This window comes from Equus caballus, chromosome 1, assembly GCF_041296265.1.
Source record: "Equus caballus isolate H_3958 breed thoroughbred chromosome 1, TB-T2T, whole genome shotgun sequence".
NCBI lineage: Eukaryota > Metazoa > Chordata > Mammalia > Perissodactyla > Equidae > Equus > Equus caballus.
In genome coordinates this window covers 39,621,167-39,639,897 of record NC_091684.1, presented here as the reverse complement: position 1 = coordinate 39,639,897, position 18,731 = coordinate 39,621,167, and the positions used below count along the sequence as shown (strand labels likewise).

General features: G+C 43.4%; 1 protein-coding gene across 4 annotated transcripts in view; it reads right to left on the bottom strand.

The window, feature by feature from the left end:
- SLC16A12 (solute carrier family 16 member 12) overlaps positions 1–17,311 on the bottom strand; it is an 84,675-nt gene extending 67,364 nt beyond the window's left edge. The window contains exon 1 of one of the 4 annotated variants that reach the window (XM_070224442.1): positions 16,414–17,311. The gene's annotated coding sequence lies outside the window, so the exon portion shown is untranslated. Of the gene's footprint in view, positions 1–15,427; positions 15,917–16,413 lie in introns of those variants that run through there. The other 3 variants (XM_070224469.1, XM_023642985.2, XM_070224465.1) reach the window with 3 other exon arrangements.
- Between the last annotated feature and the right edge of the window lie 1,420 nt (positions 17,312–18,731).

Genomic DNA, 18,731 nt, shown 5'->3' with positions numbered 1-18,731 from the left:
TTCCTGCTAGATTGTAAACTCCTTCAGACTTGTTATTAGGGCAAACGGGTTGAACCGAGCTGGAAAGGGAAATTTTAGCTCAGCGTCTAGCCTTCACCCTTTGCTGTCTCCAAACTGAACTCCACCTGGACAGGAATACAGTCTGAGTAACTGTGTTGAATCCCCTCCTATTATCTAGCTTATTTTAAGAACTCAGTGGCATTCTAATTTCCCATTTGAATTGCAGAACATCCTTTTGGATTGACATTCTGCTCAAGTTACACAAGTTTTCTGGCCAATCTGATATTTCCAATAAGGGCCAGGAATCCTCTCAGTCCATGACAGGCAAACAGTTCTCGCCAAGGCCTAATTCAAATCTTTATGAGCCATATTTTAAAATTCAAAACGAAAATAGCTTACTGAGTCCTACTGGGAGAAGGAGATATTAGAAATATACATTCTTATAACCCAGAACACCAACTTTATTCAATAGAGGACTGTCACTACGTTTTTAATCAAGAAGTTCCAGTCTGGGCATCTCTGAGACATAATCACACAGGGACAGTTGGGCAGTTTCCGGATCTTTTACATTCATAAAGCACTTCACTGTTCACAAACAGGTTGGCAGGCATATCTATTCTCCAAACAACTCCTTAAGGGACTTATTACCATATTCCCACAATCCTAAAGTAACATAAATTGTAAGTTACCCCACTGACTTAATAACGGCTTCTGAAGAAAAGGAAAAAATTATGAAACACTACTATATTAAATATTTACTTCTAATGCCTATCACATCTTATTTCAGAAACATTAAAATGAGGAGGAAAAATAGCGCACTTTAGTTTTGGGGAAACGGAGACTAGACTGTTCTAATCTTGAAGTGACTTGTCCAAAGTCACTCAAATGGTTTACCTGCAGGACTAGGGCCAGAGCATCTTCATTTCTTTCATGCAACAGTAGCTGGGCACCAACAAGTGCAACCAGTGGAAAAACAGGTGAGCAAGAGGCAGCCCTGACTCTCCTCCCGACCTCTCCGCTGTAAGCGGCTCTGCTCTCTAACACTGGGGCAAAGCAGGACAGGGCAAGGCAAAAGAAGGCAGAACAGCACAAATGGCTCTCCTTTCCAAAAAAGGTAGGCTGCTGGGACACTCTGTTGCTGTAAATCTGGGAGTGTCTCGGTTCCCAGAGCCCAGCACACCACGGCCCTCACTCAGGGAGGTCCTGCCCACTTCTGCCCTAGCAGCTGTTCTGTCTTGCTGGAGACAGGCACCCTCGATTTCCTTAGATGATCTGTACATGCAGAGAAGATGGCCTGGGCGGTATGGGAGAAGGTAGGGGAAGCAGTATGCCTTTTATTCCCGTCTCTAGAGCCTTAATTATTTTAGAGGTAATTTTAAAAATTCAAATTTGGGAAAACGAAACCAGGAAAAGCAAAATAAAGAGCATGCAATTTGGATTTAGAAAGATTTGAGTTGAAATCCAGGCTTTCTCAGTGACTTGCTGTGTGACCTGGTACAAGCGGCCTCCTGGGCCTCCATTTTCTACCTACCTCATAGGCTTGTTCTAGGGCCCTCGCCCAAACAATTTACTTGCCACCAGAGCGCTCTCTCTACCACCCCCACAGTCCTAGTGATACTGTGTGGTCAGTCCGTCCATGGGCCCCTCCAGGGCAGGCAGTGGTGCCACTCTTCTGCTTTTTCCTATTATGATACTTGACATATTTGTGTTTAAAATTACCTGGGGAAATGTACAGAGAGCAAAATATAAACATGATTTCTATCATATACACTACAGTTGCAACTGCAATTTTTAAAAAATCTAAGACTAGGGGCAGTTCCTTCCTCCAACTTTTCATTGCTACATAGCTTCACTCATCAATATATCCTGTTGAGGGGGGTAGGAAGAGTTGGGGAGAAGTATTTTAGGAATTGTTGAAAGAATTACATGGGAAGTCGAGTCATATGAATGAAAGTCTTTCGACTTCCACCACAACGCCAAAACAAATACTCCATATTCATACTGTGTCAGCAAAAACCCAGTATCTCTCACTTCATTTTCCCATCAGTTTACTCACAGATTGTCTAAGAGTGTAGCAGAGGGCCCAGCGTGAGGGCCAGAACTATGAATAGAAAGCAGATGTGTCTGAAAGATGGGCCTCCAGGGGGTCTATTTGCATACAGATCAAGAAGCCTCAGGAGAAGTAACTCACACAAGGGAAGGCTGAATCAAGATGCACAAGTTTAGTTTCTCCCCAGGACTTTACCAGCTAACGGGGAGGAATTGACAAGGGCTGGATTGCCTCAAAATTTGGTATAGGCTGAGCCATAGAAACACTATTTTTATTATAATTGCAAGGGGAGCCTGGGAAAAAGTCAGTTACATGGTATCAGAATGGTTCAGACTTTCTAGAAATATTTTATGATCCCAGGCATACGATCGCACCGTAGAATGAGAAAATGCATATTCCCAAAACAAGACTACAAGTGTGTCATTTCCACCACTCGAAAACCTTCCATGAACCAATCAGGCAATCCGTATAAAAAGTTCAAACCTTCTCGCCTAGCTCTTCTCCTTCAGGGAAACTATCATAAGGATATAAACCAAAATATGGAAAAAGTTCATATCTCAATGATGTTCAAGGCAGGGCAATGTGCAACGTCAAGAAAATTAGGCCCCACCACTTACTCACTCCATACCTGATAGGCTTCTTGACCAGTAAGCCTCATCAAAATACAACTACAAGAAGGTAATAAACATTTTGTAAATCCCTCTACTATTTCAAAAGCATAAATAAGCAAAAAATTTAGCTTTGGGGAAATAAAGGAACAATGGAAAGAAAAGCATCAGGTGTTTTAAAAGTACATATATACTGTTTTACAAATCCCTGGAGCAGTGAGCCCTGAACTAGTTAAAGACAATCCGTGGCAGATAACAGAGCAAGTGCAGAGGCCCCACAGCCAGCTGCCTCTACCTGCTTACACAGGCCAAAAAAGCAGAACTTCCAGGCGAAAGTGAGCCTGCACCTGTTGTCTGTCCCTACCCTTGAGCCTTAATGTTCCAGATCTCAGCTTAACTGAGACTGGAAATAAACCATCTACTGGAGTGCCTTGAGTGTGATCTTTGCCTGATATGTGTTTAGTGAGGAATAAAGAGAGGGAATGCATTTAAGCCTGTAGCAAGTGCCTAGAACACGTAAGTGCTCAGTAATGGAAGTTGTTATTGTCATCATCATTTTCAAATTAATAATTAGCATTTGTATAGCTCCTTAAATTTTATATAAAGTGCTTTCAATTCCCACAGCAATCCTACAAGAGAAAACAGAGGCTCACAGAAGCTGCTAACTTGTTCAAGTTCACACGCTAACAAATGCTGAAGGCAGGGACTTGACCGCCATCCAAGGCTCCTCCCCCTTGACGAGGCTGGAATTTCATAACAGCCTCAAGCCTTCTCTCTCTCATGGACATGATTCCCAACATCCGGTCCACCCCAAATGGTTAATCAAGAATTATGGGGGCTCGCCTGGTGGTGCAGCAGTTATGTTTGCACGTTCCACTTAGGCGTCCTGGTGTTCACCGGTTCAGACCCCGGGTGCGGACGTGGCACCGCTTGTCAAGCCATGCTGTGGCAGGCGTCCCACATATAAAGTAGAGGAAGATGGACACGGATGTTAGCTCAGGGCTAATCTTCCTCAAAAAATTAATTAATTAATTAATTAATTTAAAAAAATAGAATTATGTCAATCCTGTCCCCCTGCAGGTCATGGACTGATTTAAGGAAAGAGCAGTGCCCCCATCCTTGCCAATGACTTGAAGAAAGGTCTTTTGGGAGCTTCTGGGGAGGTGTCCTCACTACTGAGGAGACATGAAGACGCAGCTTCTCCCCTTCCACTGGATGTTTCCTATCTTGATGCCACTCTTCAAACTATTGTAGCCATCTTGGGACCATGAGGGGAATTGGGTTGAAAATGAAACCAACACATGGCAGAGACAAAGCCAAGAGAATCACAGAGAAGCAAAGCCAGGGTCCAGACACTCTGCTCCTGGACTTCCTACTACATGAAGGAATAACTTTTCTAACTAGTTAAGCCAGTCCAAGTTGGAGTTTCTGTTCCTTTCACCCCCAAACATCCTACCTGATACACTATCTACACACGCCACTTAGATATCAGACCCAGCACACATATTCCATCCCTATGCAGTAGCTCCATATTTGCACATGTGGGGCTTTCTAAGCATACATCAGATGTAATTTTGATTCCTTGAAATCCTAAAAGGGCAGAAGAGAAAAGCAGACAGTGGTATGCACAGCTGTACAAAGGGAACACATATTGCTGGTTCCCATCACAAGGCTAACTATAGAAGCAGAGGATACCATACAGAGTCCCACTGAAGTTTCCGGCCCCACTGCCATGACCCCCACCTCCACAAGTCACAACAAGGCCCTACATCTGGAAGCCTGATGATCTTCAGCTGCCTCTCTCTGCCCAGAGAGTGTTGCACTCCACACTACAGGGAGAAGGAAGAGGAAGAGGAGATTTCATCACAGCACAGTCCTTTCTTTCCAGGGTAATGATGATTTTGCTAAAGCAACCAAAGTTACTTGTGAAATGTGTTGTTTTGCCAATTGATTCTTCAGGTTCTTTTCTTCAAAAACTATAGTACATAACATAAGCTATTCAACTGTTCTCTGACGGTGTTCTTTTGAGAGCATTAAGCGATTTTTATTGAATGCTAGATATCAGCTAACCTTCTGTATCTTTCCCTAAAGCTACACTTGAGTTGCAGTTTTCTAAAGTCCAGACCAGTCCTTAGGGCTTCTGGGCACCATCCTCCAATAAAAGACAGGTTCCAGTCCACATCTACTCAACATCTTTGCTGATCTCAGCCTCAACGTTGACCTCATCAAGTTCCAAAGATTCACCTCCAATTCACTTGAGCCAAGTACTCCCAAAGCCACACAATCAACCTATCACCACCTGTGCCAACCCTCACTTCTGAAATCTAGGGTTTTTGTGAGAATTAAGTATCCCTCTCTAACCCCAACTTTCTATCCTCCACAAGTCTGCGACTCCTCAACTCCTATTGCACCTGGTTTTCAACTGCCTTGAGCCCTCAGGCCCCTTGCTCCTCCATTTTCTCTCACTCCATCAGCTTATCTGCTCTTTTTTCCTTCTTCTTGGAGGCTAGAACTCATGATCCATCATATCAATTGCTCTCTTTCTGGCACCCCCACTTCTTCCAAGCCACCAATCCCCAATTCCACAGCAATCCAAACATCCAAACATTTCCACTCCTGTAACCAGTAAGGCAAGTTTTTCTGGAGGAAATCTCTCCACCTTGAAGATTAATAGCACAACAGAATTACGATTTCCAGCACAGACTAAGTGCTCAGAGTGACTCAGCAACAATATGTTGTACCTGATTCGTACACACATTGGTTATCCAAAATCTTAAGCACTCTACATACTGTCCTTTCCAGCATGATGGAACAGCTTTGCATCCTGGTTCTGCCTCTTAGCAGCAGTATAACCTCAGGCAAGTTGCTTAACCTCTCTGTGCTTCAACTGTCTCGTTTGTAAAATTAGGATAATAATTGCATCTTCAATGAAATTAGTGAGTTAACGTATGTAAAGTAATTTTGACAATGCTAAGAACATAGAAAGTGTCCAAAACATGTTAGTTACTATTCTATAGAGAGAATTGGGGCCATTGGATAGGATTTTCTTCCATTTCCTTTCCTTCAGCTAGTCCTCCAGTTTACTCATATCCACATGCATCCTTACCTCTTTTCTGCCTTTCTCAAAGTAAGATGTATCCTTCTATATTTAATTTCTCCAGTTAGTATCCTCGCTTCTGTTGTCTATATTTTGAATCTAGACCTTTACACGAAGTCCTCTTTAGCCTATAAATTTACTCAGGTGTCTCCCAACTTGAAATCAGGAAGGAAGAACGTGAGAGAGGAAAGAAGGGAGAAGAAGGAAAGAGAAGGGGAGAAAACTCCTTTTACTGCTACTACCACTTACTTCCTTCCCTTCGCGAACCCAGTCTACACCATCTCCTCACCCCTTTCCTCATTCCCACATCAGTGGAATGGGATTTCCCTCCTGCCTCCCTTACACACCACTCAGGCTATTTTTGACATTATCACCAATGACTCCTAATTGCCAGTGGTAACTCTGCCTTCCTTAATTAACTGACCTCTCTGTAGCATTTGGCACCATTAACCTCTCTCCCATTACTGAACTCTTTCTTCCCTGAATTTTCAAGACAGGAGTCTCTCCTATTTTCTCTGCTTCCCCACAGACCCATGCTTCTTACTTGTTTTGCTAGATGCTTCTTCCTCCGACCACTCATTATACATTGCATCATTTATTTATTCATTCAACAAACATGCTGAACACTTACCACATGTCAGGTACCATGGCAGCTGCTGGGACCAGTTAAGTAGGGACAGCTGAAGCATAACTCCAGAGGGTGCTATTCACAGGAAGACACAGCTACTCAGACACACAAATGGTGCTTTGTGAAGGTGGGCAAAAGCAGTGACACTGTAAATAAGACACAGTCCCTGGCCTCACAGTTGATCTAGTGAAAGAGATCAACACATAACTAGACAATGAGAGTAGAAACAGAAAGGTATAATCACCAAGTTGTGCTCTGGTATAAGGTGAACACACTCTAGCTATTCTCCACAGTTTTTTGATCCATTTCACACTTCACTCTTCACACATTCCCAGGTAATTACAACGAATCATGAGATTTCAATTGAGCCTATTAGTCGATGATGCCTAAATTTTGTATTGCTTGCACAGAGCATCAAATTGCCTACCAGACATCTCTACCACATGCCCTATAGGGCACCAAGCACCAAGAATATAAGTATAAATGAAGCAAAAGTCTTGCCATGAGACATTAACCCTATTTCCCATCTGTACCACTTCAACAGACCCTTAGTTCTTCACCCTCTTGGACCTTTCTTAAAGCCCCATTCAGAGGTTTGTTTTTGAAACACAAGCTAATTTTTTTACCAAACCCCTACTCCTTCCCTACTCCTCAGTTTAAAAGCCTTCAGGGACTACTCTTAGCAGATGAAGCAAAATTGAAACTCCTTAGTGTGATACATAAGACCCTAAATAAGCTAGCACCTGCCTACCCTTCTGGTCCTATGTGGCACCTAGCCACACACGGACCCTGCCAGTCAGCCAACCTAACTCCCCTGCAGAACCGTGCAGTGCTTTCAGTCCACGGTGCACTTTCCTGCCACGGTGCCTGGGTACAAATTGCCCCTGTTGCCTAGAATGCCCCTCCTCAGGTTGTTCACCTCGTGTATCCCTACATCTCTTTAACGGCTTGACCAACCTAGGCAGCGTTGTGCCTTGGGCTCTGAACTCCCATAGCGGGTGGTCACTTATGGGACTCATCACAATGCTGTGATTATTTGTCCACACATCTGTCTCCTCTAGGAGACTGTAAGCCTTTGGGTAAACACCCTGTCTATCTTCTAGGGGCCTCCGGCACCCGGCACAGTGTCTAGCACGTGCTGGGTACTCAGTAAATATCTGCCTGATGAAGAGGTAAACTCATTGAGTTATTTTAACATTGTTTAATCACAATATTTTCTTATTAGAGACTTTAAAGGTAATTAACTCTATTTCATCCAATTCAAATGTCCCTTCTCAGCTTAAAACTATAAAAAAAAAATGAAGCTTCACCTTAACATTGCTTGTATTTGCAGCCAGTTAGGTATACTCTCATGCAAGAATTTCTGAAGAGAGCAGAATGTGCCAGGAGCATGCTGAGATACCGATCTGGGTGCATCAGCTACTCAATGTCATCTGAAATTTTAGTTAGACCATCTCTAATAAAATTAGAATATATGATTGCTTATATTTTATCTTTATGTGGAGGATAACTAAAGAAGTCACCCTAAAGACGTAAAAATTAGAGAAAAAAATGTGTGGGGCTTAATATTTCACATAATGACCAGTCTCTTTATCCTTGGAACACCCTATTAAGTAAAATACTTTTGCCGGTATCTTATTTATGAGCATTTATTTATTCTTTACCAGGGTACTTTGACTTTTTCTAAGAGTATTTATGAGTTTTTAAATTACATTAAGACACTGTTGCCTGGTGAGCCTTGTAACCAAATTTGCCAAACAGTCGCCCAGCGTTGAGGGCAGGGTCTGTGTCAATGAAACCAAATGAAGCTTCAGACCCGTGTGGAATGGGGGCTTAACCCCAGGCCTCATTAGGACCACACCCAGAAGCCAACAGTCACTGCTCTAGTTCCATGAAGGAGAATGAAGACATGGGGGAAATATCTGGACCTTAAAAGTCAAGAAAACACAACGCTTCTTAACAAATCATTGTATGCCAAAAATACCAAAATGGCTGTCTGCACTCCCAAATCCACTAGGCAACCACTCAAGTTTATCTTCTCATTCTGCGCCTCAATATGCATATAGAAGGAGCCCTGTGGTTCTGTGCAGGATGTAGCATTTTCACAGGAAGAGAAAACTTCCTTGGCTGGTTTCCATAGCCCGTGCTCTGCGACCCTACCAGACTACCCTACACCCTCATCCACGCACATATATACTCATGCTTCAACTCTTTTGACAGTTATGCACAAGCGTATGTAGGGATGTAAGAAATGAAAATATAAAAAGAAACTTCATTGACCAAAATGTGCATTGGATTAATGTGAGTATGGAGCGGGATACCTCACCCAGCATAGCTACTTCTCAGAATTTTATCTCTGACCTCTCTCACATCTCTCTATAAACAGTCTCCTTGGGTGATGACTTCTACACACGGAACTTAAACTGAGTCTCTATGCTGATGACTCCTAATCTGTATGACTTGCTCAGAGTGTCTAACTGTTCATTTGGCTCTCTCTCCCACAGGCACCAAGGATATAAAATTAATAGGACCAAAGTCTTCTTATGCTTCTTCAGCACAGATGCACAGTAGTAGCTAGAAACAATTAGGAGCTACCAGAATTACATAAACCACATTTGGCAAGAAAGGGGAGACAGAAACTTAGAAACATGTGACCTAGGTACAAATTTTTTTATCCAAGGACTCCTTTATTCAAATAAAATCTTACTTGGAGACCAAAAATGTGAAATCAAGAAGAGCACACCTGCTCAGGTTGTAGAAGAGACCACCAAAAGGAACCCTAACTGGAAGCAAGACATTTTTCCCCCTCCCATTGTCCCCATGCCCCATCACAGCCCCCGAGGCTCCTTGAAACCCCCAGAAATCTACAAAACACAGTTGAAAAACTACTAGTCAAGATCTGTGAAAGTACTATTTTAATACAAAAATCAAGAGTGAAAGCACAATTTTGGACAGCTAACTGGTAACAGTAGGTGAGAATTTCCATGAGCATAATAATAATACCAATTTGACTGTTATAACACCATTTTGGTTGATTTGATTACTTTGACATTGTATAGACATAAACTCAGTGAATCCCACAGGGGGAAAAATCAGTGAAAATTCATTCAACCATTGGGGAAGCTTCCCATATACTGAGTGGATGCTGTATAGAGAAATTGCAAAAAAAAAAAAAAAACAATTAAAAGAAGAAAAAGTATCATATTTAATTTGTTTCATCAGATAACGTTAAGAAGATACCACAGCAACCATTTGTTTCAACAAAATTTGTTCAGAAAAACTATAATATTATTTAGTATATTATAAATCAGTGGCTTACAACCCTGCCTGCACGTGAGATTCACCAGGGAAGATTTAAAAGCCACTGATGCCTGGTCCTATCCTAGCCCTACTGAATCAGAAATTTTGAGGGTGGGTCCTTGGCACCAATATTTTTTTTCCTTCTCCAGATGATTCCAAGGTGTACCAGGGTTGAGAACCATTGAAATGGTCTTGAGTCAGCTAACTGATGCATCACGCAGAAGCAGGCATCAACCTGGCCAAACACTTCTTCTTGACAGCAGTGATGCCTTTGAGTTTGGGCTCCCCTCATTCATGACTAGTTGATAATGATGGATGAGGTTGCTTTTCACTAGTTGTCTGGTTGACCCCTATCTGACTGAAGATGTAACACTCTATTGTCCCCTGCAGCAGATCAGACTTTGTCGCGAGTGTGGGTTTGGACGGTTTTTTGGTAGTTCCTTCATGGGCTATGAATGCAGTTGTTTTGAAGTTACAGGTTCAGAGAGCTGAAATTGCTATTTCAAGAAATACAACTGGTTGCAGTAGGAGCTGAAATATGAGCTCACTGCCATGGAAAGTATTTCACCAAAAAATGTAGAATTTCAAAAACAATACCAGTTGGTCCTCAAAATAAGTAATTACAGACTTAATCTGTAATATGTTAAATAAACCAGAAAATGGTGAATTGTGTTGAGAAATATTTTGAAAAATTATAAAATCAACAAATGCTTAAGTCTTGGTGTAGTTAAGATTTTATGCTGTTACCTTGTTTACATATATGAACCAGGGAGCCATAAGACAGTTTGCAGGGGAAAGGGTTGAATTTTTATGGTGATTTAGAAACTTGAAAAGTAGGTTCAGTCTCCTCTAGAATCTTAAGTGACTAATAGTACATCCATAAGAGAGGCTCATAAACATGGACTTTCTTTCCAGATGCAAGAGATGAGCTATTTTCAGGATACACTGGGCATCTAAGAGATTGTAACACTAAAATCTCTCTGGACTGAGGCAAGCAGAAGTCAGCAAAAGCAGAGTCAAAAAGTTGATACATCACATTTCGAACATTTTCTCTCAACTCTAGTCACATAAATAAAAGTTAAATCATTCACTAACCTTTGGCTGTTAGGTCAGGATTGAAGTTCTGTGTTGCCTTTTTTGGCTGAATTGCGCCTAGATTTCCTGCCTCCATTTCTTAAAAGCATTTGTCCCTTAAAGGCCTTTGTGAAAACACATGGGTGCAAAATCTTTCTAGATTTTTTTACTATAGTTTTCCAGTCTTTCATAATTGTCAATTCCACACCTAAGTAGTAGTAACTCGTTTGTTGATGTTGCTTTTTGTTTTAGCTTTATAGGTTTTTTTGTGATTGAGATAAAATTCACTATGTTAATATTTTTAAGTGGTACAATTCAGTGATTTTTAGTACTTACATGATGTTAGAAAACCATCACCACTATGTAATTCTAGAACATAGCCATCTCTCCAAAAAGAAGCGCTGTACCCATTATCAGTCACTATCAAGTCCCTCCACCCCCATTACCTGGCAATCTACTTTTTGCCTCTATAGATTTGCCTATGGTGGATATTTCATATAAATGGAATCATACAATGTATGGTCTTTTGTGTCTGGCTTCTTTCACTTGGTGTAATGTTTCATGGTCCATCCATGTGCTGATATTGTTTTTAAAATGGCTTACTTTTATGGGCCTATTTGGCAATCAACTTAGTTTTCATAGAAATAGCATTCTTTGGTATTTGCATTACATCAGTTTATGTAATATTTAATTAAATTGCAAAATTACAATAGCAAGTTCTACAGGTATAAACAAGACTATGACCAAACACTACTGTAAGTGTGCACATGAGCTGATCAAAGCAAAGTACATCAGCTTACTGTCAGGATGGCTATTTGCCACAGTGGTCTCAGTGCTCTGAGCAAAAACCAGTACGTGTTTCAGAGGGAAAGGAGAGCACTGGTCAATCCAATGTGTTGTTTTAGTGTTGGTCAGTACTCCATTAACCAGGATGGAGGGGGAAACAAGCAGAGGGTGTAGGGGTGATACACCAGCACAGGCTCAAGTGGCCCCCAAAAGGAAGTCTTCTATACATCTTCAAAAAGGAGCAAGGATGTACTCCCATAAAGACAGGTATTCCCTTCTGCTTCTATAACCCTTCACCATCCTACCCATCTCTCGACGAGCAGCTCAAACGAGTCCCTGTCTATAAAGTCTCCCCTAAGCCTTGACTCCTCACAGTGCCTGTATGCTCTCTCCCCTTCCTTTTAATTTTCCAAGTACTTCTCTCTCTCTTAAGGTGGTTACAAATGGTATTATAGCTAGTCATACAAAGTCTTTTCTTCCATACCAGGCTGTACCCTGCTTCGGAGGTAGATTCTGTATCTTTATATCCCCTACTACCACCAGCATGGGAAAAGAGGTGCTCAAAATAGAAACTTTATACAGATCTTTAACAAAATGTATAAGTTCAACAAGTATTTATTAAGTAAATAATGAATAAGCACATTAATGAAATAATTAATAGTGTGTAACTTCCTCCCTGGCCACAGCAACTCATCCCATTCATGGATGTGCAGCCCAAGGAGGGACGAGGATGCGATGGGGCAGAGCGGCCGGCAAACGAAGACAATCAACTACTCTGGGTGTCTGGCAGCCCTCAGAAATCGTGACTCTCCTCCAAGTGTTTAACAGAGACAACTTTCAAATAGGACACCGTCAGATAATGACACTTCCTGATGTCCTTTGATGTAGAACAAATTAAAAACAGAGACAGAGAGAAATTCTGTGTACTTGAAATGTCCCAACATCGTCAAGCGTGGATTTGATTTTCCTCAATTAAATTATTATACCACTTTAATGGGTTAGTTTTTAGATATACTAGAATGGAACTCATAAGAAAATAGCTTCCAAATTGGTGATTTTTAAAAGCAAAGCAATTGGTTAGGTAAGGAATGCATAAACAACCCCCAAAGCTGCACTGAATACTTTTTTTTGGCTGTATATGACTGAAAAACTGCCAAGTTCATTTCGATAAGCCTTTGTTAAAAACAATAAACATGCCTGAGCTTGCAAACCAGGCCGTTTTGAAGAAAAAGCAATTGAGAGAATTAGAAAATGCTTAAAACTGCAATGTCTGATTAAAAACAACTTCCCTGGTAACGGATTTACCAATAAGTCACAACACTCTGCTGCCTATGAATACGGAGGGAAGTGAGGGACAAAAATATAAAGGGAGACAAAATAAAAGTAGAACACCAGCTTTATAAATAAAGAAGAAGGTACACCTTACAAACTAATACAGTTACCATCTGCAACACTAACATGGGAACACTAACACTATTGGGAAAACTAATCTTGCCGTGCTTCACCAAGTTTAACATCACCACGATGATGTCCCTGCACTGAAAGAAATGTACTTTCAGGGACTCCAAATGAACATACATGAGATAACCAAACGTGGGAACCGCTATTCACATAGAGTAGAATGTCAGTTCCTGAAAGTCAACGTAACTTCACCTCAATTTGCTTGTTCGTCTTTGGTGACTATAGAATCAACAGAATCGTGAGATTGGAAGGAAGACAGTTTGGAACATTTATGTCCGTTTCCCTGCTTTAGGCAAAATTGAAATTCTCTTCTATCTGCCAAACAAAATCCTGGAAAAAATTCTAATGAATGAATGGTGACTTGAGCTCCATAGGATAAAGTTCGTTGCTTCGTTCATTGACATATGCCAAATGCCCAGAACAGCACTGAGCACATAGCAGGCACTCAATCAATAGCTGTTAAATTGAACTAAACTGAAAACCAGGCAACACAATGCTAAAATAAAAATAAATAAAATAAGTCAGTTTAAAATTCCTTTCTCAGCTCTGTTAGAGATCATGGTATTAATCACAGCAAACAAACGGCCATCAGATAAGCCACTTCCCTCAAGTCGGCTCCACAGTTACAAACCACACCTTTAACTCTAACAGGTTGTCACCATAGGGGGCTGAGAATCAGAAGAGACTCCAAGGAGCGATGGGGGTAAATTTAGTCCCATCTGTTTTGATTACTTTTCTTCTTCTGGAAGTTCACCCGGGATGTATCTGCATATTCATTTTCATATAAGAAGAAAGTAAGATATTATTTAAAATTAAGTGTTTGTATATTTTTTAATTGTGCTACAAAGGCAGTTGACTAAATCAACCTCTCTCATCTAATTCAGAATCCTGCCAGTTAAAAAAGAGAGAGAGAGAGATAAAAAATACGAACAGGAAAATGATACGACTAGGTGATTCTAGTCGTATCATTTTTGTTCAAAATGCCTGGAGGTAACATGCCTTGAAAACTGAATTAAGTGGGATGGACAAGGCCTGGATTCTGGTGTCGATTCCATCACCAACTGACAGTCTGAGCTTAGTCAATCCTTGCCAAGTGGAACCTGAGCTTCCTGGGCTGTAAAGTGAAGGGTTTGAATAGAGGATCCCTAAAAGCCTTTTCAATTTTCAAGATCCTGTGATTATAAGTGATCAATTCCAGTCACTTAATTACTACTCCTTACTTCCACCCTTTCTTTCCTCAACAGACATATGTTGGGCACCTTGGGAGGGTCAGGCACCATTAGCCTAGATTGCCATGACATTTTAGGGGGTGAGGGGGGAGACAAACCATGCAGGAGTAGTTGATGATTTTTAAAAGCTAATGATCTCGGATATCTGTGGAGAGAGTGTGTTTCTGAATTTGGCAGACCTGAAAACTTCCTCCTGGGTTAAGCTGGCTGCACCACGGCAGTGCCCAGCTCTCAGCAAAGAAATAGGTAGGATGAGCCGATTAGGGTCCTTTCAAAACAGAAGAGTTTAACCGGCATCCTGGCAGGTCCTATCCAACACAACATTAAAAAAAGAAGAAAAAGAAAAAGTTCTAAAAGGTCCAGAATGCTGAGCTGTGAAAACAGAAGGCTAACCAAATAGTCCCAGCACTTAACTGGAATCGTGCTTTAAAATTTTGCTGCGAACACTTTTCCCCGAGTCCACACTACAGGTCACTGCTCTTCTTTGAGGAAAGAAGCAACTGAGAAATTAAGTTCAATCAAGTGAAGGTTTTGCAGGCTGGTGTGTTTTCAGTACACCACACACTAGAAATAAATATTATTAGCTGAGGCAGAGGGGAGATTAAAAAAAAAAAAAAAAGATACACTGAAAGCGGAGAATGCAGAAGAAAGGCGGTCTCCGTCGCATCGAGAAGTCTGCATTTGGAAACCACAAGAAATGAGGATCAAAGCCGCTCCTCTCCAGCCACCTGCCCAGAAACCATGGGCGCGCCGGCACAATTCTGACAGGGCAAGTGGGCACGTGTCTCTCTCCTAACCAAACAGGCGCTCCGAGAGACCCGGCTAGGGTCACCCGCTCACAGCGACCTGCTGGGCGCTGGGGCAGCGGGGAGCGAATGGAGAGTCCTCCGCCAGCTCCACGAAGCCCAGCTCTAGCGCTCCGCCGCCCAGCGGCGAAGGATGCCTGGGTCACCTGAGCCACCGCGCCCTCGGCACAGCCGAGCCCGGGAGCGGGAAGATGGTGAGCCAACGGGACTCCCCGGCCCGCGCGGTGGGGATCTAGGCGCCAGAGCCGCCCGCGGGAGACTGCGCCCGGGCAGCCCAGCGGGGCCAGGCTCCAGCGCTCCGCAGCCCGCCCAGAGCGCGCAGACATCCCCCTCTTCCGCCCGACCCCCTGCCACGCCCGTGCCCAGCCCGGGCCCGCCGCGTCCTCACCTCGCGTGGACCGCTGCAGCCCGGGCAGTGGCTCGCGGACATGCCCCGGGGCGCACCCACCGTGCCGCGTCCCTGCTCGGTGGCCCCTTCCCGGGCCCCAAGCGCCGCGGTCCCCGCGTCCTAGGGGCGGGGAGAGCACCGGGCGGAGACGCCGACCAGACTGGGACCGGGGGCCCCGCGGGCAGCGTGGGAGGAGTAGCGTCGCGGGGAAAATCCCAGTGCCCGACCCCGAAATGCACTGGCAAGTTCAGCGCCCCCAGCTCTGCCGTGGACTCTGCCGGCGGGCGAAGGGGATTTATCCCTGGGATCCGCTCTACGTGCTGCGACTTGGCGAGGGGTGAGGGGCGAGCGGAAGGAGGGACGACTCGCGCTTATGTAATGGATCGGCCCGCTGTGTCCCGAGCCAGCTTGCTCCAGGACTGCCCGACCCTCCCCGGAACAGCCGTGCATGCCCCTGACCTAGGCAAGCAGAGGGGGTGCGGTGTTCTCAAAAAGAACTTTTCCCTGTAGGCTCAAAGAGCAAGATCTGGAGAAGGAATGCAAAGACTCCCTTAGGCGTATCTGGAAGGGATCTGTCAGCCAGCCCTTCTCATTTCACAGCGCAGGAAACTGAGGCCCCAAACTGTTAGTTAAAAGCGTTGTCTCTTGGAGTTAGATGGACCTGGACTCAACTCTCCCGAAAAGCTCGTGACCTTGGGCAAGTTACTTAAGTCTCTGAGCCTCAATTTCTTCACCTGTAAAGCGAGAAGAATAATAGTGTCCACTTCATGTGGTTGCTGGAAGGACAAAATGAATGAGGTGCGGGCGTCCGGTACGTAACACGCCCCCGGTAAACGTTACTGCTGATTGTGCTAAGGTTCACCCAACTCCTCGAATGTTCCTTAAAGTCCGCTGTGTCACTGTCCTGGAGAAGGAGCTGCCCGAGTCTGCCAAGAGGTACCCGCAGTAAGGCAGGTTCCAGGCGAACCTTCCTGTAAATTACTCACCCTGTCAGAAGCGAGTTCTCCGAACTGACAAGGACTGATTCCAACTTCTTAAGGTTTACATCCTTGCTGCTCAACAGCGTCGTCACCGTCTGGGAGCTTGCTAGAAATGCGAAATCTCAGCCCCAACCCCCGATCCTCTAAATCATAATTTGCATTTTAACAAGAATCCCTAGGTGACAGTGAGTTGTACATCAAAGTTTCAAAATGAGTTCAACTTTTTGGAAAATTTGAGAAGGGAGCTAATAAGTTACCAAGCAGGGGCCACATAATACCTTAGGGTATTTTTTTAAATAGACTAGTGAAGTCCTTCCTCATTTTACCCTCCGGCTATTTTGTGTCTTTCCCTCCCTCGGTTTCCTGCTCTTTACCTATAAATCTGGATTTAAGTCCTATTTTCACATGCAAAAAACCCTGGGTTACATCTAAGTAATGATTAGTGAATCTATATCTAAAACACACATAAAAATTAGCAAATACACCTGTAAAAGAATTCATTAGCATTGAAAATGGGCTTATAAAGGTAGAGGCAGCGATGACCCCTGAGCTCTCAGCCGTGAAGGTCCTTAGGTTAAAGGCTTGAATGCTTTTGCATTTCAGAAAAATACTTCTCTTAGTTAAACATTGTTTTGGGTGACAAATTAGCCCATTCTCCGGTTAAATAACATAGGACAATCAGTTCTTTGAAAAAGTTTTGGAGAATAGACAGAAATCTCGCAGGCTTCCTTCCCTCTAAGTCACCACGTATAGGGGCTCTAGCAAAGCCCAAAGCAAATATTTTGTTTACGTCATTAAATGATGTGTGTTTGGGTTTTGTTTTGATTCTTAGAGTGTTCAGATTTGGTTTGCCTGATTCTGTCTCCGGCAGAATGATTTTCGCCTTTGAGAGTTGAGTAATTGTGGATTGTTGATGCTGATGACGTGGCTAATGCTGATAGGCAGTGCCTGATGTGGAAAGGTCACTTCCGTCTGCCTACCTCTTGGGGCTCCGGTTCAAGGCTGTTGAACAAGCTGATGCCATGAGGGTGGGCAGTGTGGAGGTGGAATAGGGGAAGATGGGTAGGGGAAAGGAATCTCCTTTCTCTGACGTTGGAGGGTTGGGAGGGCTGAGTTGGAGGAGGAAAAAGCCTTCTGCTTGCCCTAGAATCCAACCAGGAGGAAAGAAAAAAAATGCAGGATTTCTTCTAAATAGCTCTATCCAGTAGAACTTTCTGCAGTGGTGGAAATGTTCTATGTTCGTGCAGTCTGATACAGCTGTGTAATGTGGCTATTTTAATTCAATTTTTTTTTTTTTTTTTTTTTGAGGAAGATTAGCCCTGAGCTAACACCTGCCGCCAATCCTTCTCTTTTTTGATGAGGAAGGCTGGCCTTGAACTAACATCAGTGCCCATCTGCCTCTACTTTATATGTGGGACACCTACCACAGCATGGCTTGCCAAGCAGTCCTGTGTCCGCACCCGCGATCCGAACCGGCAAACCCTGGGCCACCGAATCGGAACGCGCGAACTTAACTGCTGCGTCACCGGGCCCGTCCTGTGCTATTGTTTTTTAGTCTGTTGCAATCACCACATTTCATGTGCTCCATACCAACTTGTAGCTAGTAGGTTCATCACAGAAAGTTCTATTGAACAGTGGTACTTAAAGGCCAGGATTTTGGTGAGGAGATAAGCCCAGATATTCTAGCTTCTCCAAATCGTAGTCAGAACCTCATCTCTCCTAATATGGGTGGAGGAATGATAATTAAATCTAGGTCACTGAGTTCTCTGAGAATCAAAATGGGATAACCCAGAGAATGTGCGGTATGCAATGCCTTGCACATAGTAAATGCACAAAGAATCTTAACCAGTATTAATACTAATAGTCGTTTTACATTTATAAGCTGGGGGGACATGGTGCTAAACTTGCATCACTATTAGTTAAATAGCCTTATACTGATGTGGTCAGCTGCTCTTGGTACCTCAACTACTGTTTATAGCTGTGCCCGAGGCCCCTCCCTTCGCCCCTTCCTCCTCATTCAGAGCTGGGCACCACCTGTGCTATTCTGGCTGGTGCTAACGTTCACCCAACTCCTCAAATGTTCCTTAGAGTCCGCTGCCTCACCGTCCTGGAGAAGGAGCTGCCCGAGTCCGCCAAGCATACTTGGTCAAATCCCTACCACTTATATCCAATAAATATCAAGTGTGTTAACTGAAACCACATAGCACCATGGTTCAGGGTAATCAATTTTCAGAGGAGATTCTCAGAAGCGTGCCACCTTAGGTACATCCATTATGGAAAGAATTGTTTGTTCCCGTTATTTGGTCAAACAAGGATGTGTGGAC